Source organism: Ochlerotatus camptorhynchus, unplaced genomic scaffold (assembly GCF_037179485.1).
Source record: "Ochlerotatus camptorhynchus isolate MF236.1 unplaced genomic scaffold, CSIRO-AGI_Acam_v1.1 ptg000140l, whole genome shotgun sequence".
Lineage (NCBI taxonomy): Eukaryota > Metazoa > Arthropoda > Insecta > Diptera > Culicidae > Ochlerotatus > Ochlerotatus camptorhynchus.
The window spans coordinates 1814873-1837160 of NW_027040630.1; the positions used below are offsets into that span (position 1 = coordinate 1814873).

The 22288-nt window shown below is 39.2% G+C and overlaps 1 protein-coding gene across 4 annotated transcripts in view; it reads right to left on the minus strand.

Annotated features, from left to right (window-relative positions):
- The window catches only part of Pde9 (phosphodiesterase 9), a 398535-nt gene that overhangs the window by 162088 nt on the left and 214159 nt on the right, over nucleotides 1-22288 (minus strand). For all 4 annotated transcript variants that reach the window (XM_065221202.1, XM_065221203.1, XM_065221201.1 and 1 more), the window contains one exon: nucleotides 5413-5450. The gene's annotated coding sequence lies outside the window, so the exon portion shown is untranslated. The remainder of the gene's footprint in view (nucleotides 1-5412; nucleotides 5451-22288) is intronic.

Sequence of the window (22288 nt, forward strand, 5' to 3'; positions counted from 1 at the left end):
GTCACAATTCCATGACGATGCTGCATTATTTTAGCACAGTATTGAACAGTAGAAGGATTCCATGGAACGTTGTTGAATGTGTCTGGATTTGTTCCGCTGGTTCCAGAGCAATTGCCGAACATATTCTGGTAAGTATGGGTCTTCATCAGACCAGAGCTTTTATAAACGTGCCAAACCCACCATGCGATAAATCAATTCACATGAGAATTCATAAAATAAGATCAATAAGCGTCATGATGTGTGACCAGCATGATGCTGGCCACACCCGGACATGTTCCGGGTATTCCCGGGGAAGTGGTAAATCCTTTTTAAATCAAAATCTATCACATGAGAAACTGTCCAACTGAGTATTGTAAGAACTATATTGGCCACATCCGGACTTGTTCCAGATACCCTAGGGGAAGTGGACAAAATCAGTCTTGAGACAAATCTCATGATGCAATGTGTTGTCTAACATTTCTAACATATGGTTTTCTAACAGGAAAATTTGACTTGGTATTGTTTTTCTTTTTTCTAGAACAAACCACCTTTTTTCAATAGCACATCTCAAAAAAACATAGAAAGATAAACTGAATAATGATGCTAACTCAAAAATGATAAAAATGCAGATGGGACTGACTTGCGATTATCGGCAGTATAGTCCACGAAGACGTAGTCCTACAAACTTCAAAACTGATGGTTTTAGATTTTCGATGTCTTCTTTAAATATTGTAAGAAACAACAAAACTTTTTTTTCTGGGGTGGTAAGCTTCTCCTTAATGGAACTAACATAGAGTTTTCAGAATTTTCCTAAAATTCTCGGAACTTCATTAAAGATCCAGTAACTTTCTTGATGCTCATCACACTACCAAATGCTTTAAATTTTTCTGGACATTGTGTTCCCAAGTAACCAAAAGTTCCGCATTCAACGATTAAAATCACTTCCAAGTTCCATAAAGTTCCGACCGAACCTTTAAGTTCCATAAAGTTTAAATAAAGTTCCGACAGAACTTTCAAGTTCCATAAAGTTCCGACAAAACTTTCAAGCCACATGAAGCAATCCGCACAAGTATTATTAGTAACCACTTTATGGGGTGGCTTTCTCAGTCTTTTAGTAGAAACGATTATTTTTTTAGGGAACGTAAAAAAAATAATCGTTTCTACTAAAAGACTGAGAAAGCCACCCCATAAAGTGATTCCAATCAACCAGTCGAAACCACCATTAGCATTATTAGTAACAAAATTTAATGTACGTAAATATGAAATGATCAGTGGCCCGACTAAAGCATAATTCTTATACTTTGCAGTGCATCAACATTCTCACCCTAATGACATAAAAAATAAAGAGTTGTTTCCTGGACTCGAACCCATGTATTGGGCATGCGATCTACGATTGCTAACCACTACACCACAAGTGTGTTGGAATATCAAGCGGGTAAACACCAATTTAACATTCATCAAGGTGTTGTATTTCATATTCAAGTCAGTCAGCTGGCACTGAAAACTCCAACAGTAGGTGGGACAACAGCTCACTTCAATATATCTCAGATGACGTAGCGGTTCGTGCTGGGGCTCTCACGCAGAAGGACTGGATGTAATTCTTCGAACAACTCCAATTCTACTACTAATGCTGATAAACCAATACACATTAATACCTGCCTTTAGAAATATCCTTCATAAAAGTGCGAACTAAATATAGAATTGGTGTAGAGGACAAAAACCTTTTTTAATTTATTTTCTAAAAGTTCCGTTCAAGTTCCACCAGAAGCTGCTTAGAATGCTCTTCAATTATGGTACCGGAACTTTCAAGTTCTTATAACGAGTTAAAAATGAGGCTGCTTAGCATTCTATAGACCACCTTCAACCAAGCTGCTTAAGCCACAAATAGCCTTTTATCAAAACTTTTGGTTACTTGGGTGATGCTCCACTGTATAGTTCCTGCAGTTTTTTCTGGCTGTTCGCAAACAGGTTCTGAACAATTTCCCTAATGTTCCCAATAATGTTCGGATGCCCATGGAACTGCCCTGAGTTTCTCACAACTTTCCCGAAGCTCTCTAACATTTTTGTATAGATCTTTAAACGCACCAGAAGATTTCTTGAAATTCTTATTAAGTTCTTGGTGTTGATGCAATTGACATGAAGCTCCCTGATCTTCATCAAGCTAACGATTTTTTTTTTTTAAATTATTGAAGCTGTCCTGAACTTTTCAGAACTTACCCTTAAAGATCTTTGAACTTGTCTGAAGTTTTCGAAACTTATCTAAATGTGTTGGATATTCCCTATAGTTCTTGGTGCATCATAGATCGATATGAATGTGCCCTGCTAATTTTGCTCATAACAAACAATTAGGAAAAGTTTCTTGCAAAGCGGACAAGGTCGATTCAAGTATTCAATTTGAATTCGATATTTTGCCAAGAACCCAAGAAACAATTCAAGCTGAACAGTAAGAGCAGATGCTGATTAATGGTTGATTTAAGATATACAAAGCTGATTATCAGCAGGCTGAATATATAGTTGATTAGTAGTGCATGAAGCTAATTGTATCCCCATAATTCAACCTTAATAATTTAGCTGATCTAAAGATTGAACAAACCTTATTTTAGCTTAACACTACCCCACAATTCAGGAATACACTACAAATATTTTGATAGCCTGATTTGTTAAATGTAGTCAGTGTTACTCGTTGCATTTCCGGCATTTTAGTTCTTCTAAATTCGCTGCCTACCTTTCTAATCCCAAGCAGCGGCAGCAGTAGGGGCAAGGTAGAGGAGCTTTTTGGGAATAGCTCCAGGTAGAAGTGGGCTGCGACGACGTCGGAAGTATTAACATTTGTAGTTCTGTGTTTTGACTGCCATATTGCACTGAATTTTCAGACAGAATTCCAAAAATATAACTCAATTATGGCACTGAAATAGCTTCCACATGACCATCGAAATAAATCGCGCACTTGTGTCCATATTGTGTTAACTAAGCTTAAAAATGAGAGGAATGTTTTACTGTCACCAGTTGTTGTTTACAATTCTGCATTGCTGTACAATACTCTTCCAGTTGATGTTATTTAACTTAAATTTGACGTGTTTCAAGTTAATGATCATAACTTTTGCCTCACATATGCTTAAGGGGAAGCTCACTGGTCCAAAAATAAAAAAAAATATTTACGGTACGTTTTTATTTTTCTAAAAATATTGGGAAAAATTATCAAAAATCCAAGAAAATCAGTTTCTTCCTTAGATTTTTGTCAAAAATTACATGCAAAAATTTTTTTTCTATCCCATCATGAAAAAAAATTGGACTCTCAGAAAAACCGAAAAGTTGATGTTTTGTGGTTTTTTGAGTCCAACTTTATGCCATAATGACTTATAAAACATGTTTTTGCACGTGAATTTTCTTTAAAAAATTAGAAAAAATGTGATTTTTTTAGATTTTTGATACTTTTTTTCAATATTTTTAGAAAAATCAAAACGTAATTTTTTTTCGGAGCGCTCTGCTTCCCCTTAAGTGGTCCAGTAGGTATGATTGATGCATGTGAATTAGCGACTGCTGGTTCGAATCGCGAAATGCAAAGGTAATTTTTAGACTTATAATAATAATATAAATATGTAAATCCAATTAGTCACCACTTTGTAGTCCGATAAAAATATATAAGCTATGAAGCGGTCTTCCCTTTTTTCTAAATAAAACTAGAAGGCTGAACAAGGGTTGGAGAAGACTATTATTTAATGCTTTAAAAACTTTATAATGTATATAACTGTTAAACTTTTGGCTGATTAAAATCACCAGATTTAGATGTTTAAAAGCTGAACAAAGGTTTACGTGGTATATGTACAACCATTATTCAAACTAAGGCTGAATTAAAAGCATCAAATTGTTACCTGGGAACTACTCTATGGTACAATTCTAAGGAGTTCTTTTTCGATTTGCCGGTGCCGATTTGCCTATTTTCTATGGGTAAGAGCTAATTATTGTCGGTACATGGCACAATGTTCTTTGGGAGCGTTTTAGTTGTTAACTACCAAAATCGGTGGATACGCAAAACAATCGAAAATTGAACAATTGCAAAATTAAAACCAGCAAACTCCAAACAATTGATGTCTTCACAACTGAAACTTCATCGACTGTTTACTTTGCATACAAATTGAGATGCTGTCACGTAACGATCCTGTCATCTCTGCAACGTAAACTGAACCACAATTATCCCATTTGGTCTCCGCTGGAGGCAAGTTCCGGGAGGTACTCTTCCACTTTCATTGTTTTCCTGCAACTGCGAGCTTCGTGTGCCTTCCGTCTCGTAATTGTCCCAATTAGCCAAGTCTCAGCCGATGCGTTTCGCCCCCAAGGTCAGAGCTGTCAGAAGTCAAACTTGAACGTTTAAAATTCCGTAAACGATATGAAAATTAAGGAGCCACCTTCATGCGCAGCTGTTTTGCTAGCAGCAGTTTTCACCGACGACGTTCAAATGTCGTTAGGGGCTTTAACCATGAGTTCAACACGTAGGTGCATCGCTGATTCAATTTGGCTGTCGTCATAATTTACATTTCGCATTACATCCTCCGACACTTTCCGCGTGCACGCGACAAAACCCATCTACAGGAATCCCCCGAATAGCGCGGTGGGTGGTGCAGTCCTCCAACCAATTCTGGACGGATTTTCTGTAGGTGACTCGGACACTAATCACCTACTAAAAATCAGCTCAACCCACCGCGCTATTCGGGGGATTACTGTACTCCGGTTTTGCATCGCAATAATTTCCCAGTGAATTAGAGCGTAAGTAAAGTGTCGGTTTTTTTGTGTGCTTTGCTTAACCAGACTCAAGAAACTAGTCTCTCCTTCTTTCTCCCTCTTTCTAGAGGCAACAGCATCCCCACTTCGTGACTTCCACCGCTAACGGTTTGACGTCGATGGAAATAGAAACAGCTGTGTGTGGCACACGCGAGAAACCTTCTCCTTTGCCTGTCATAAATTATTCACACGCTTCTGATTTCGGAGTATTTAACATATGGTGAAGTGAATTCAATTGTTTGGGATGTTATGTGCGATTGTAGCGCACTTAATTACTAGTTATTAATGGCGTATTTAGCATTAAGACCTCAGTGTTCTTCGCTTCGTGAGTGAAGGTACGATTATTTAAGTTGTTTTTGATTCGGTCGGTTCGGTGCCTTTCACGAAGGTACATTCTACGAAATTCCTACGATTGGGTCCTAAGTAACATTGACAGATTCTCTTCGTTGACATTCTCTTTGCATCCCCACGGCCATGTTCGATAAAAGAAGCTATTATCTAGCATCTAATATGGCAAACATGTCGAATGTCGAAAGTCGATGAAGAGAATCGATCAAAGTTACTTAGAACCAAATCTATTGTTCAGCTTGAATTTCGAGTTACTCTCAGTGACCGCGCAAGAAATGTTGAAATCCATTTAAAAATTATACATACCTTCTAAATAGATGGGAAGAATTGTTGATCAATGATATCTGAAATGGAGAGAGATGAGAAAACATTTAGAATAAGATTTTGGATGATTCACATCTTTCAATGGAGGCGCATGGTTTTTCGTTCATTTTCCCCCATGCCATTCCAATCAGAACATCAAAATAGCCAACCCAATTCCACTAAGCGAAACATTCTAATCACATCAAACAAATTCCCTCGTAAATCGCTAAATCTCTACCATCAATGCCGTGCTTCAAATTCTCCTGGAAAAGGAGCTTTAGATTAAGCTCGCCAGCTTTGCACCGCTAATTAGCGAGTAAAACCACCACCATCGGCAAATTCCACCGACGCCGCCGGGAAAGCTGCCATTGGTCAATGATTATTTAATTAGCACCCGTGATGCCTCTCGAAGCAAGTGGCGCGAATGAGTGAGAGCAAACCGGAAGGATTTGCTGCCCGAACCTGGAAAGAGGACGAAGCTGTAACACATTCGGGCACAGTCCACGGTGCATTACATATACACATCTGTCGTACTTTGTAAATGTAGTTTACGTGCGTTAAAGGAGCATGGTGGAATTGTTCGTGCGAGGAAAATTCTCGCGAGGAGATGGGAATTACTTACGGTTGGATTGCATGGTCGGTCGGATGGAATAAATTATCGGCAATTATCGTCGTTACCGAAATGGTACGGAATGGTGTGGGGTGGGTGGGAAGAGGGGTACTTTAATATGGATGGAATGTTCTGAATTATGGATGGAATTTGAAGAGCTTGAGCTTGAATGAGCGATCATATCTTAGTTGCTAAAGGGTGATACGGTCAAAATTTGGTCAATATCAACTTGACGTATTTCTTTCAATTTTGCATTTAAAAAACCTGAACACCCCTCATTTTGAAGGTGTGTGTGTGTAGAATGTTGCTCCTATTTTGATTTTGGAATTCACTCTTCAGTTGTCAAAATGCCGTCCAAGCAAGAAGAGCAGCGTATCAAAATTTTGCTCGCGCATCGCGAAAATCCGAGCTACTCGCACGCAAAGTTGGAAAAATCGCTAAAAGTTGCCAAATCAACCGTTACAAATGTAATTAAAGTGTTTGGGGAACGTTTGTCGACAGCCAGGAAGTCTGGATCGGGGGGAAATCGAAAACCGGAAGCCGCTGAGACGACAAAGAGAGTTGCCGGTAGTTTCAAGCGAAACCCTAACCTCTCTCTCCGAGATGCCGCAAATAAGCTGGGTGTATCGTCTACAACCGTGCATCGAGCCAAAAAACGAGCCAGACTATCGACTTACAAGAAGGTAGTGACTCCAAATCGCGATGATAAACAAAATACGACGGCCAAAGTGCGATCCCGGAGGCTGTACACGACGATGCTGACGAAGTTTGACTGCGTGGTAATGGACGACGAAACCTACGTCAAAGCCGACTACAAGCAGCTTCCGGGACAGGAGTTTTATACGGCAAAAGGAAGGGGAAAGGTAGCAGATGTTTTCAAGCACATGAAACTGTCAAAGTTCGCAAAGAAATATCTGGTTTGGCAAGCCATCTGTACCTGTGGCTTGAAAAGCAGCATTTTCATAGCTTCCGGGACTGTCAACCAATAAATTTACGTGAAAGAGTGTTTGAATAAACGTCTGCTGCCTTTCCTGAAGAAACACGGTTGTTCCGTACTGTTTTGGCCGGATTTGGCATCTTGCCATTACGGTAAAAAGGCCATGGAGTGGTACGCCGCCAACAACGTGCAGGTGGTTCCCAAGGACAAGAACCCTCCCAACACGCCAGAGCTCCGCCCAATTGAGAAATACTGGGCTATTGTCAAGCGGAACCTAAAGAAGACCAAAAAAACTGCTAAGGGCGAGCAGCAGTTCAAGGCAAACTGGCTTTCTGCGGCAAAGAAGGTGGACAAGGTGGCTGTACAAAATCTGATGGCAGGGGTCAAGCGTAAGGTCCGGCAATTTGGATTTGGAAAAGCGGAAGCCTAACTGAATATTTTTCCTGAATTTTATACTAATTGAACTTGAAAAAGAAATTTAATTTGATTTTTTAAATAAACGATTTCACCGATTTGCACGCGTTTTCCCTTGACCAAATTTTGACCGTATCACCCTTTACTCCATCATTGACAAAGCTAGCAAAATTGCACAATGAACCAAATGAATATGAGATTAGCTGAGCAATGTCAAAGTACAAGTTTTGGAAGCTCAATAATGGCACCGAGCTTGAGCGAAAAGTGATTTCATCGAAGATGACCGATCCAGGGATGCCGTAGTCAGCTTTGCGTTTCTTGATGAAATCCCAGAAGCGCGAAGTACTTTCCTTGACGGTTGTGTGAATCCTACACAAATAGTGTTCATGTGTTGCAAAAAGGGCGGCTTTGTACTCCAACTCAAGCTCACGGAGTCTAGCTTTATCTAACTAATTTTTCATATGGAAAAAACCTGTTGCTTACGAAGTGTACGTAACTCTACAGTCCACCACCCAACTAACAATTTGAGTTGATCAACAGCTTAATAGGCTATTTATTAGCTGAAGAAGTTTATTTTTGTCTGAATAAGCTCTTATTCAACATTCAATGTTTGTTAGGCATGGCTTGTTAAAAGCAGAAATCGGTGCTTGTCTCTTTCGAGATACAATATGATTTTTAGCTTCAGAGAGAGAGAGAAAGAGATTCGTAGAAAGCTGAAAACATCTGGTCTACTGAAGTAGTATGATGGTTATCAACAGGTAAGAACGATGCTGGTGCGGCAATCAGGTCAAGATTCTCCGGAAGATTGGTGAACGCCAGGTCAAGGAGTCTTTCGTTCGTGTTGACAATGTTATTAATCTACCTCAATCCATTGGCAAACATAGCTTCTGTAAAACTTCTCTCACTAGCAGACAAGGCGTTTTAAGGAATAAAACCATTGATGTCCTCGTCAAGATGCCATCGCAGATTGGGAAGATTAAAGTCATCGATCGATAGGATTATGTCAGTCTCCGATAAACGATCTGCCACCTTGTTGAACGACCCTTGCATGAGCAGTATATAACTCGGCACTCGCAGACGTGCATCCCACTGCCAGTACGATTGCTCCGTATGGAGAGAGACGAACATGAAGTGGCTGGCTAGAAACAACGGACGTTACTGAGAGTGTACTTGCCTGAAGTAGCGACTTGGAAGACCCCTTCACCAGACCCAAACACAGGGCCGGAACGACTGCTGAACGCTGGCAGGAGAGGCACAACTGTGATTGGGGATCAGGGGCTTCCGAAGTTCTCAAGCTGGTGCGTCCCAGGATGAAGCTGATCAACGTGCAGAAGTGACCGAAGGAGTGCCTGTTGTCGGTTTCTGAACCTAATCCGATCCCGTCTTCGCTTGCGACCTGAGGACCGGGACGACTAAGACGGTGGGAACTAACGGCAAGCTCGACGGAGTCAGAAGGATAATTTGCTTCCAAATGCTCCAGATGAAGCGTTGATTGTGAACGCTAGATGAAGTTTGATTCGGAATCGAGAAACTCGTTTTCGGTAGTGCTTGATCGAAATTGTAGTATCCTAGAAGTCAAAGAACGATCAACCAACGAAATGCTGTTACAAGCGAGATACTTGTCTGTGAGAAGATTTTGGAAGACTCCGAGACCTTCCTCGACCACAGGTCCGGAATGACTGTGGAGGCAGGAACTAACTGCAAGCACGACTGGGTCGGGAGGACTAAGGGCTTCCATGATGCTACAGGCAGTGCGTTCTGGGTTGATTTCAGCGAAAGAGATGATCAGCGGGGAATCTATTGGTTCCAATCCAATTGGCCATCGGTGTCTGCAGAAGGCTTCACACCGATCCGAATGACTCGAAGGTTTTTTAGTAGTTCTCAAATTCGCGGAAGGTACACGTTTTTAGGCCATGTATTTTTTTCCTAAGGCCACGTCCCTGAGATCCTTGCTCACACCAACTTTGAAAGTAACAAAGCTAAGTGTGGCAGGGTCTTTGTCCTTAGGGACCAACCTGATCACCTTAGAGCCCAGATTCATACAGTCGGTAGTGAGACTCGCACTTTCATCGTCTGAAGTACTAGAGTCAAAGCTGACAAACAAATTCACAGCAGATCCTCGCGTTGTGGAAGACAGTTCCAACAACATTCAAAACTGATTTTGTTCCTTGAATTATCGGAGCCTTTGCCATCGGTTGATCTTCTTCCGCATCCGTTTTGGTGTGCTTGGGACAGCATTAGTGCCGAAGATCTTCCATACTGGGTGTTGCCACAGGAGTGAAAATCGCTCGTCGAAATTTCGGACGTCTATATAGCAAACTCTGAATTTGCTTTGGGTTAGCTTTTAACTAGAAGAGTTTTATTTTTAGTTAATTTTAAGGTCCTTCACTTACAGATGTTAGTTCTTTTAACGTGTTCGATTCACTCTGTAGCCTGTATGTTTTTTTGTTCGTTTAGGATTAGTTCATAGATAAGTTCATTAGAATCTTAATTCACTTACAATCCAATTCAATAGTATTAACAATTTTAAAAATAACTTCTAGCATTAAGTATTAACTATCTAATTAGGATACTTCCATCTATATTTTGTGCTATTGTCCATATTGCCCAGATTGACAGGTCTACTTAACGTCATCTTCTATGCCATTTCGTTACATTCCGTTTCGAAGCGGCGGTGCAGCGCAAGATGTGTGTTGGTTAGGTGAACATGTTCGCGAACACTGGGTGCGATCCTAAATCTGCAGGTTTGGAATCATCTTTTGCGAAAAGAGCATTGGCCATTTCCTTCAGCCTAGCTATGCCGTCCTTCAGCGATTTCAACGAAGCTTCGTCAGGCATATTATCGGCAGAGTAACGTGACGTAATTTTCCGAAAATGCTAATTGGAAAACACATCCACGCAACCATGACACATCCAGAAAACATTACGGCAGTGGGTTTCTAGTGCCTAATGAAGCGAATAATCTACCTTAGCGCAGATCACATGGATGGAATTACCTCAATATCCGCATCAAGTAATTCGATCCAAATCAGACAAAACTTTTTTGCAGCTGGTGCATGCCATACTTAACGATGTTGGAGCGGAAAAGAAATCGCCACCAAGTATACTACACGGCAGATGGGCAGAGTGCAAGTTCCTATTTTTTCTAGCAGATGTCGCTTTACAGAAAAAAAATGTGTGTGAGGTGGTAGCACAGACGTTCAATCTCAACCGGAAACTTTTGTGCAGATAAGTGGGAACATCGCCGTTACGTGGCGCTAGCATCTCCTGATTTCCTCTATAAATGTTCCACTTTCGACCAATTTGGCGCTAGTATCGATACATTTTCTACTGAAAAATACCACTTGGCGTTACTGCAACTTAGTATCTAGTGTAAGTTGTGAAACGCCAGTGCCATCATGTTGTCAAAGAGAGTTTTTAAGTGGGGAAGTCGGTTTTGGTGACACTTAAGTCGAATAGGAATGATTACAATAGTTGTAAAATATATTTTGTTCGAGACTCAACGTCTGTTCTCTGTGTTGGTAAGTAGAAGCCAAACGGTGTCAAAACAAACACTCACGACGCGATTTATGCGCTATCGGCACTATATATCTCGATGAACATTTCAAATGGTCCTATCTGCTTTGATCGATTCTCTTCATAGACTTTCTCTTTTCATAACCACTGCTATGCAAACATATTTCGCGCTAATTCTACCACATAGTTTGATAAAGGAGGTTCTTATCTAGCGTCCAAAACGTCAAGTACAACAGGGAAAGGTTTTGCAGCTGAGTTATTGACAAAAGAGAAAGTCGATTAAGAGAATCGATCAATGCAGATAGGACCCTTTGAAATGTTTATCTAGATATGCACTGCACTTCACCAACGGGGAGAGAACAATGAGATGAACAAACGGATGAGCAACGGAAAACGAATTAAAAAGCAATATACCTTTTAAGGCACCACCAACGTAGAGTGCGCCACGGGAGTTCAAGAGAAAACGTCAACCAAACCATTTGTTTACATCATAATAAGGATTTTAATAACGCAAACTGAATCATTTTTCAATGAACATCTTGTCAATTTCTATCAGTTATAGTCTTATTTTACGATTCTCAACAGATCTGAACAGATTTGAACCTCAACATAAGAAATCTGGAAGATCCTAACCACTAAGGCACTCAACAAAAATATTCATGAACACTAGCAAGATCCTAGCAAAAATGATGCAGAAGAAAATTGTTCAACTGTAGATCAAGTTTTGGAGCATCTCAGATAAATCAATTTATCAGGAAAAGTGAAAAAATGATTCACTACCTATGTCTCACGGCCGAAATTTCTGCTCACAACACTCTTTTTGACGTTCTCTTATTCACCACCAGAAGTTGAATCGATCACTTAGTGTCTAATAAAAAGGCATATACGTAGCTTGAAAATCGAAAACAAATCAAGCTGAACATTGCATTAGGTCCTAAGTAACATTGATCGAGTCTCTTCGTCGACATTCTCTTTCGTTAATAACTTGAGCACCTAACTGTTTCTTGTTGTGTTTGTCATATTAGATGCTAGATAAAAGCTTCTTTTATCGATCTGTGTGCTGAAAATACCTGGAAATGTCCTTACATGGCCGTGGGGATACAAAGAGAAAGTCGACGAAGAGAATATGTCAATGATACTTAGGAGCTAATGTAATGTTCAGCTTCAAATAATCACATTAAAAAACGAGAACTTATCAACAAGCAGTGTTTCCAGATGAGCTTGGGAATGAGCCCATGATTTTGTGCTCAGTAAGCAAAAACGGTCACCATAAGGGTTATCGAGGACCTTACATAAAAATATGTGTTGAGCCATTAAAAGAATAGATTCTGCAAACACTTTCGGCCTTGCATTGTTGATTAAAGCAAAAATGAATGTGCCAGTAAAGCAAACAATGAAAATGGTATGGAGAAAAGTTAAACCATACCTAATTATCGTGCAGCTTCAGAGTGCTGTGTGAGAAGCCGACCGGATCAGTCGTGTTTTTTTTTATAATTTGTGATAATTTCATTGCATACGTTTTGCTCTCAAGTGATTGGAGGACTGAGCAAACATTACATTTATTTGCTGAGTGTCAGTGAAACATTTTCTGATACTCAGCAATCAAACTTAACTTTTGCTGAGAACTCAGCAAAAAATGATAGCTGGAAGCTCGGCTGTGCAAAGCTTGACAGACACAATTAAGTATGTTTATCTGCCAAATTTATGCATTTCCAAATGTCACGATGATAGAACATTGATGCATTTCAAATGCATTTGACTGGTTGAACATATGAAATGTTAACATATATTCAGTTAACATATGCCGATCACTAAGTGAAAAGTAAAAATGATTTAGTTAGCGAACATCGAATGCAGTGGTTCTCAAACCTTTGTCAATTACGACCCACTTTGAAAAATTCCATAAGTTCACGACGCACCAATGTTGAATACAGATGTTAAGACCAAAATGACCTTAAACATCCTTTAATATGAGGACTTGCCATTTTGATTATTGATTTCATTAAAATCAAAATCAAAAAAGTGAAAAACGCCAGAATATTAAAAAAAAAAAGTCAAACAAGTTAAAATTTCTAAAACCGGCCAAATTGCACCAAACACTAAATGAGCTCAAAAATGGGCTTGAATATCATCTGAAAACACTATCCATCGAAACGCATGAACAGTATTAAAAAGACTAAGTAGTATTTAAACTAATAAGAGTTTCGCTTCAAAACGATGATATTGTAAAAAAAAAAAACACCAAAATTATCATCAAAACAGAAAATTTCATTATCGAAGAAGTTCTAAAAACGTTGGTGTGTACTATAAAAGAAATCTATAAAAACACTAGTTTATAGCGATACGCAAAGGCCTGGGTCTCCAAAACCCTATGATGTTATTATGTTAACGAACACCCGCTTTAATTTGGACAGCAACGATATATTTAGCAGCGGATCATGCACAGCCATGTTAATTAAACTCACTTTTACAATTCAAGATTAATGTGCTTGGTTGTTCTAAGTTCTCCAAATTGTCCAGGAGTATAGACTATTTGATATACTGGATCAACCAAGACCTGCTCGATGTCCTCAGTGACAATACCCACCCAAACATTGAGTTTTTACACATCACTTATAATATACGTTGATGTATATAAGATGCTCAAGGTTCTCCAAATTATCCTGGAATTCAGATCAAATGATCTACCAGATCAACAATGACTGATACTATGCCCTGAGTTACGAAATAACTCCAAACTGGTTCATAGAGATTACGCAAATCGTTTAAGTTTCAATTTCATGTGTATAAGATGTTCTAGGTTCTCTAAACTGTCCAGGAGTTCAGCTTATTTGATCCAATACCTGTGCGATGTTCTCACCCACCCAAATATGTTCAAATAGATTTTGTGCATCATATATAATCATTTTTTTTATAAATTATCCACCAGATTAATAAAGACTGACACATTGTTACTTTAGTAATGAAACAACTTTAAACAGGTTCATCACGTATAATCTATTTTGAGGTATAAAGTAAGCTCAAGGATGTTCAAATTACCCTGGAATTCAGTTCCAATGATCTTCCAGATCGACCATGACTGATACAAGACCCTTAGTAACGAAACAATTCCAAACAGGTTCATTGAGATTATGCACATCATTTGCGTTTGATGTTCTCTTATTTGCATAAGATGTTCTCGGTTCTTCAAATTATCCTGGAGCTCAGATCAAATGATCTACCAAATCAACAATGACTGATACAATGCCCTTAGTTACAAAATAACTCCATAGAAATTTCACAAATTGTTCGTGACAACGAAAGTGTATCGACGCGACACCTGTTGGTCATCGGCCACATCGTAACGAAAAAGCCTGGTAACGTCGCTGAACCCGAGGGGGGCGACACATCTAAATCTCACACTAGCGAATCAATATTCGAAAAATCTTCTTGCATTTCTCGCATTTCGCGCATTATCTTTTTGCAGGAAATCTTCAGAATCGTCATACACCTTCTTTCTATTTACTCAGCGTGCGAGCAGCTAGCCACAGCACAACACAATCTTTACTGAAGCGTAGATAGAGTCGTCCCCCTCAGCTGAACCTTATAAAATCGTTCGTCGACGGATTCGACGAAGAAACGCAAGTTGATGAGGTGCCTGTGAGATTGGAGATTCTGATTAGACTATGGTCTGACTACAACACCGTCCAGAGCGAGCTGGAGACGCTCGATGGAGCTACCATCGCGTGAAGGGCATTCTGCTGTCCCGTAATAAAATTTCAACTACACTTGGAAACCCGTTTCCAAATCATTCAGAAGCGCAATCCCTTTCGTCGGCTCGCAGGTGCGTTTGCCCGACGTAAAACTCCCCGTATTCGATGGAAAGCTGGAGAATTGGATGATTTGTTTGTGTCGTTGTTTCACTCGTCGGTTGGTCTATCGAACATACAAAAGTTTTACTATCTTCTAACGTTGTTTTCGAATGTAGCCTTGCAGCTAATTCAAACTATCCCAATTTGCGCTAACAACTGCCCAGTGGCTTGGAATCTTCTACTGGAACATTTTCAGAACCCTGCTCGTCTGAAATAGTCGTATGTGACGCTGTTTTCGACTTCACTTCACTCAAACGAGAATCGGCAACGGAACTCCACAGTCTGGTAGAGAAATTTGAGGCGAATGTTAAGGTTCTCCATCAGCTTGGGACATTCTATTGCTCCGCATGCTCAGCATTCGACTTGATCCGACGACTAGGCGAGATTGGGAGGAGCACTCTTCGACCAAGGAAGCAATAACCTTCAAGAACCTGACATTGTTTATCCAGCAACGAGTCACGGTGTTGCAATCCATCCAATCGAGGATCGTCGAAGCGCAACCATCAACTGTATCAAAAAGGCCATCTCAGCGTTCCGTCTCGAGTCACGGAACCAACCAGTTCGACGTTCGAAAGTGTACTATCTGTTCCGATCACCATCCTCTGTATTTGTGCGGGAAGTTTTCGAAGCTTTCGGTGGAAGAAAGGGAGAATGTGTATATGAGTGTATAAGATGTTCTAGGCTCTTCAAATTGTCCAGGACTTTAGCATATTTGATCTACTGGATCAACCAATACCTATGCGATGTTCTCATCCGGCCGAACATGCTCATAGAGTTTTTGTGCATCATTTATAACCCATTTTGAGGTACATAATATGCTAAAGGATCCCCAAGTTATTCTGGAGTTCCGATCAAATGATGTACCAAATCAACAAAGACTGATACATTGCCTTTAGGAGCAAAACAACTCCAAACAGGTTCATAGAGGTTAGACACATCATTTACGTTTTAGTTATATGTGCATAAGGGTGTTCTAGATTCTCCAATGATGGCTGGTTGGACGTCGAAACTGGTCAGTGGGGTCAGTAAGTAACTGTCCAGTAGGGTCGAGAACATGTTAGGGTATGTGTTATCGCTGTGCATGCCTTAGTTGATACAAAAAGAAACAAGTAATCTGAACTCCTGGACAATTCAGAGAATCTAGAACATCTTATATACATGAAATTGATACGTAAATGATGTGCATAATCTCTATAAACCTGTTTAGAGTTATTTCGTAACGAAGGACCTTGCATCAGTCATGGTTGATCTTGTAGATAATTTGATCTGAACTGCAGGATAATTTGGGGAACCTTGAGCATCTGATAAACACTAGCATGCACAGGAATCTTGTTAAGTAGGGGCAATATTTTTTCTATTGTACATTTAATCTGTGGATGGAGAGTACTCCAAAGTGCGTGGGCGATGGTGCTGTCCACCCACCACTGTTTCCCTACGGTTTAATTTAGCTATTTTTTTTTTGCTCCGCTGGTGGTTCATCTTCTTCAATGCAAACTGCTTTCAGACAGCCAATGGAATTTGGCAATTAAATCCCATCGACGATGTCGATGATGAACCGTCCCAAAGTACCACCAGTTGGGGTGACAGAAAATGATGCCGAACATGTTTTAAAGATGATATAAAAGACAGACCCGAATTTATTGCAACGCACATAAACAGCTGTAACTTTTGAACCACGGTAACAAATAACCTGAAATTTTCAGAGAAGACTCTTAGACGATTTTTTAGTAAGACAACAATAAACCAAGGTTCAATGGCAAACTAATACCCACTTTTGAATTAGGGAATCCAAAAGCTTTCTTTGAACTTTGTACAGTTGCGAAAAAGTCCATCCTCAGAATTTCTGAGGTTCCTTTCAAAAAATTTACAACTCTATGAGCTCGTTTGAAATTCTTCTCAGAAGTCCTCTGGAATTATTTTTAGAACTCTTCTTTACTTTTACGCAGAACACCTTGGAACTGAAATTCCCTTAGATTTTCAGGAGAATTTCCTCAAAAAAATATTCCCGGAATCAGCCAGAAATTATCGGTACTCCTTTGAAATTTTCCCCAAAATCCCTTTGGAGTTCACTCAAAATTCAATTTTTTCGGTATTCTTTTCGGAATTATCTTGAAACTATCTACAGGATTCACAAGAAATTATACGCAGAATTTTCTTGGAATACTCCCCAGAAATCCTTTGAAACTGTCCTCAGAATGCAATATCCTTGAGGATCTTCTCGGATTTTTTTTTAGAACTCTCTTAAGAGCTATTTTGAAATTCTTCTCAGAAGTCATCTGGAATTATATTAAGAACTCTTTATGATTTTTTCTCAGAACACCTTGGAACTTAATGAGCTAGAAATTATCCTCGGAATTTGCTTGAAATTTTGCTCAAAATCCCTTTGGAATTTCACTCAAAATTTAATTTTCTCGGTCTTCTTCTTTTTGAAATTATCTTGGAAATATCTGCAAAATGCACTAGAAATTATCCGCAGAATTTTATTTTTTGAATTCTCCCAGAAATTTTTTGGAACTGTCATAATTATTGAAAATCCTTGATGTTCTTCTGGAATTTTTTAGAACTTTTTTTTTCTCACAACAACTTTGAACTGGAATTCCCCTTAAGTTTCAGCAGAATTTTCTCTGCATTCTCCAGAAATTCTTCCCAGAATAAGCCTTAAATTATCCTCGGAATTCCGTTGAAATGTTTCTCAACATCCCTTTGGAATTTCATTAAAAATTTGATTATCACGGTATTCTTTTCGAAATTATTTTCGAACTATCTGCAGGATTCACTAGAAATTATTCGCATTATTCGGAATCACCCCCAGAAATCTTTGCTTTTAGAACTGTCCTCAGAATTCAATACCCTTGAGGTTCTCCTCAGATGTCAAGTTTAGGTTGGCCGCCCATTCACCAAAACATTATAGTTTTTCTACCAGAAATGTTCAATAAAGTTTTCCCCTCCATTCACCAGAACTGTGCAATTTTTACATCAGGAATTTTCAATATAGGTTAATTTTAAATCAAGCTTGCCTCTCCATGCAGCAGATTGTTGCAAATTTTACACCAGAAATTTTCAATACAATCTTACCCGCATAAAATTTTACACCAGAAAATTTAAATTGATCATTTTCAATATAGATTGCTTCTCCTATCATCAGAATGTTTCAGGTTTTCCACCAAATAAAGCTTGCCCCTATTTTCAAATTTTTCATCATAAATTTACAGTAAAGCAGCTTCCCTTCAATCATCAGAATGGTGCAAATTTTACACCAAAAATCATTATTAAAGTTTGTTTCTCTATTCAGTAGAAGTATGCAAATTTAAGACCAAAAATTTTCCAAAAAGCTTGCCCATCCGTTCACCAGAACGGTGCAGATTTTCCACCAGAAATTTTCAATGTACCTTAATTATAAATAAAGCTTGTGCCTTCATTTACCAGACCAGTGCAAGCTTTCCACCAGAAATTTTCCGTTCATTTCATTTATCAGAGCAATGCCCAGAAATTTTCAATAAAGCATGCTCCTCCATTCACCAGAACGGTGCACCAAAAATGTTCAGGGAAGTTTGTTTCACCATGCACCTTTGTGGCGCAATTTTCAGGCCTTACCTCTTCATGCACCAGAATGCTGCAAGTTTTCTACCAAGAAATTTCAATGAAGCTTGCATTCATCAGAACGATGCAAATTATGCACCAGAAAAATGAATAACCCTTGCTTCTACATTCACCACAGAGTAGCGAACTTTCCAGCAGAAATTTTCAGTTAAATGTACGCCTTCAAATTTTAAGCGTGCTGCATTTTGTCCTACTTTCATTTTTATTAGTCCCTCCATGCTCCACCTTGATGCTATTTTAACACCATAAATATTAAATAAAAAGTTTTTACTTCTATTCACCACCACGAAGGTGAATCCATCTTGAAAAAAAATTACACCAGAAATTTGTTTTTATGTACCACTGTAGTGCAATTTTTCAGCCAAACAATTGCATTGAAGATTGTCCCTACATGCACCGTTGTGGTACAATTTTCAAAAACCATCTCAAAGAAATTGACGCAATAAAAGGTTTTCAGTGCCCTTATTTTATGAAATTTAGTTATCAAGAAATCAAGTTATTTTATTAAACAAACTTCTCCTCGAAGCATAAATCAAAACCCTCCAATTCAAAGACCCAAAAGCACTTCAATATCCAACACAATGATTGACCCCAGCTTCCCAAAAAACAAGATGGTTTTAAAAAGATCGAAGACATCGATCACACACTCTCACCAAAATCGTGAGCTTTGTTTGTAACGCACTCAACATCGATCAGCGTTCGATCGATTTAATCGGGTTGATCATTCCTCATTATAAAATCCCCATGTGGCAACTTGCCCTTCCTCAATGATGATTCCAAAGTGAAATTGAATATGTCGATTATACTGTGAAATTGCAGGAGCTTGAAGCCAAAAAAAGTTGTCTTACACATGTCACTCTTAAGGAGGTCAAAATCCTTGTGTTTGCTTTGAATACAGAATAGTCTCATTCGACTTGAACTCGAAAAAAATCACATTCTCATCCGAAATCCGATACGTTACTTCCATCTCACCAGCATTCGCTTCCAGTGAAACAAAGTGTTTTCTTTTCTTCTAGCTAGGCAATCAACAAAGCACACGGAGACTTTGTCATCACGTGATCGACACCAAGAGGCTGCCTTTTGACTTCAGCTGAAAGTCAACTGTAGATCGGTAATCTTATAAACAAGTAATTAAGAAATCCCAGACAATGTTAAGTGTGTGATTTCGGGAAAAAAGAATCTCAATATTTAGGTATTAAACTAGAAAGGTATCTGGAACGTTTAACAATTTCGCTCTTAACCCTGTGTTTGCATTAGTGACCAGTTTTATCTAATAACATTCCTGTTTACAGTCCTTTGTCAATAATTTCTACTTCAAGCATTTCTCACGAAATGAAAATGCCTTGCCCTTGTCTCAATCTCGCTTATATCACAACTCTTCCAACATCAGCAGTGATCAATCCGATAATCACCATCGCTGTCGTCGTTCCGCTAATGTCATTTTTCATCCAATCATTCCTCCCATTACCGAACCTTTCCATCAATGTTTCTTCCCATCGAGCCCAAGCCACTCTCCGATTCTAAAAACTGACACACACACAGATTATCGATGAAGAACTTTTCCACTCCGGCTGCTCCAAGCAGCTCATGCCTCAACCGCCATTGGATTCAGTCCGATTTAAACTTCTTTGTTCGGGATGTGTGTATGTGTGTGTGTGTTGTTATCCTTCCTCAGTCGGTATGTCATTCGCCTGCTCGTTTCGAAGAAATCTGCTCAAGGAAAAATCCAGAGCAGATCGATGAAATGTACATTAGGGTGGTTCAAAATATCGATTTTGCTCCACCAAGCTCCATCGATTCCGAATCAGATCCTGGTTGTTCTCCCAATAGTTGAGCACATTTGGTAGCGGTCTCATAGCGCACTGACCCTTTGAAGGAGCATAATCGATTTTTTGAACCACCCTAATATACATTCATACAAACATCTGACGACATTTCAAAGTGAAAGAGAAACCGTCACCCGGCGACACGCCGAGAAATGGGAGGAGGATAGGTGTTTCATACCTCCTGCTGTTAGCCACTTCCCATCTGCTTGACCCTGACGTGCCGAATTATAAAAAGACTCATCTCCAGACCCCGGATCGATTCTATTTGAGTTAAAGATATTCTCCTCAGGTGCTGCGAGACTTTCACTAATCTCACCCCCGCACAGATGGCAGCCAGCTCGAACGCTTCTCGAACGCTCAATGCTATCCAATCAAAACCCGAAATGATGGGTCTGGAAAGGGGAGATTTCCCGTGAAATGTTGACCTGGTAAATATTTGTCCAACACCTTGACAGCTTTCCCTGACAGGATCATCGCAAACTCATTCCAGCACGGATGGGTGGGCAGGGAAATCTCTTCGACAAAAGACAACAATCTGGCTTCCACCGATATGCTGCCGCCGTCCTGGTGAAGATGATGATGATAGGCCTTAAATCGATAAGAATCAGTTTAAGACCACCAGGTCTTCCGCGAGAGAGAGAGACAGAACGGTACAAATCGCGACTTGTTTCTTCTATTTTTCCTCTCGTCAAATAGCGTTGGTGGAATCTTTTCGCCTGTTTATCAAGCTACAACGAAATGCTTTCAAAAATAATTTGACCGCCATTCCACCGGCAGCTGACGTCTGTTGCGTCCAGTGTTGAGCACAGGAGGGGGCTGAATTTAAATTTTAAATTTTCTATTGGTACATTATCAATTGGTCTGTTTTAAATTTTGCAATTCTTAATCGGTAAATTTCCAGCTGGTCAATTTCAAATGTTCATTTTTCAGTTTTCATTTGTTCGACTTTCGATTGGTAAAATTACTATTTTCTTCTGAACGGGTAAGTATTGAATTGATCAATTACCCAGTTTTCCAATTTCGATTTTCAGTAACGTTGGCAAATCACCTTTTTGTGGTGAATTACTGGTATAAAATTTAACACATCAAGCTCTGGCTCTAAGCTCTTCTTGTTGACGGTTTCGAGCCTCGGTTTTGAGATTGTAAACAAGAAAAGTTTCGGGTCGCCAGGGTACTGCTGCATAGTCAAATATGGTAAATACCAGTCACTAAGAAGACCTATTTTGATTGATGAGAAGGTGCGTATTTTGAAATGTTCCCGAATTTTTCAAATGGTACGGAACATCACAATTGAATGAGGATTCATGTAAGACCTATTTTTATTGATGAGGTCCCGGAACGCTTCAAATGATGCGGAAATCCACAGTTTCTTGAGAGAAGTGCAAGGATGTATGATTTAACTATATCGAAAACGAATACCTTATTACTTTTCCATAGCCATGAGGTACTACGACATGCACTAAACAAAGAAAATGGACATATCACAAACGATCAAAGTATTGGTCACAGTGATTATGACCCGAATAAAAAAAAATGCAATTGGTCAGTTTTATTTAAATTGGTCAATTTTCATTTGGATCAATATCTGAGGGTAACAGCTTATTACACTACCAGTTACATACTTGACGAGCATATGATTATCAAATCAATTCCATTTGAAAAGTTGCAAGCTGCCGGAATTTGATGAACGTCGCTCTAGTGATTGGATGTGACGTAAGGAGTTCGATGGTCTAATAGCAACCGTTTTTGCATGCTAAGCAGAATATTGTGGTTGGAATTCCACGTTCCTTCCCAAGCAATAATTGTATGATTTACAAATGCTCCTTCATGGATTTCAGTTTAGCCTTAGTTTTAATAACTGTTGCACTTAAGCCCAGTTAACCTGAATTCAGCTCAAAACATCTGACTTTGGTAATATTAATCAGACGAACGATTAAACCTAGTATCAATTATTAGCTTATGCAGGCATAAAATAACAATCTATTCAGCCCAAGTTCAGCCTTTAGGATTCCATTTTTAAAATAATTGCATCATTATTTCAATAACATCTATTAATCACGGTTTACTATGAATTTGAAATGAATTTATAAGACAAAAAATTACCTTTCCACATCTTCGGGACTCA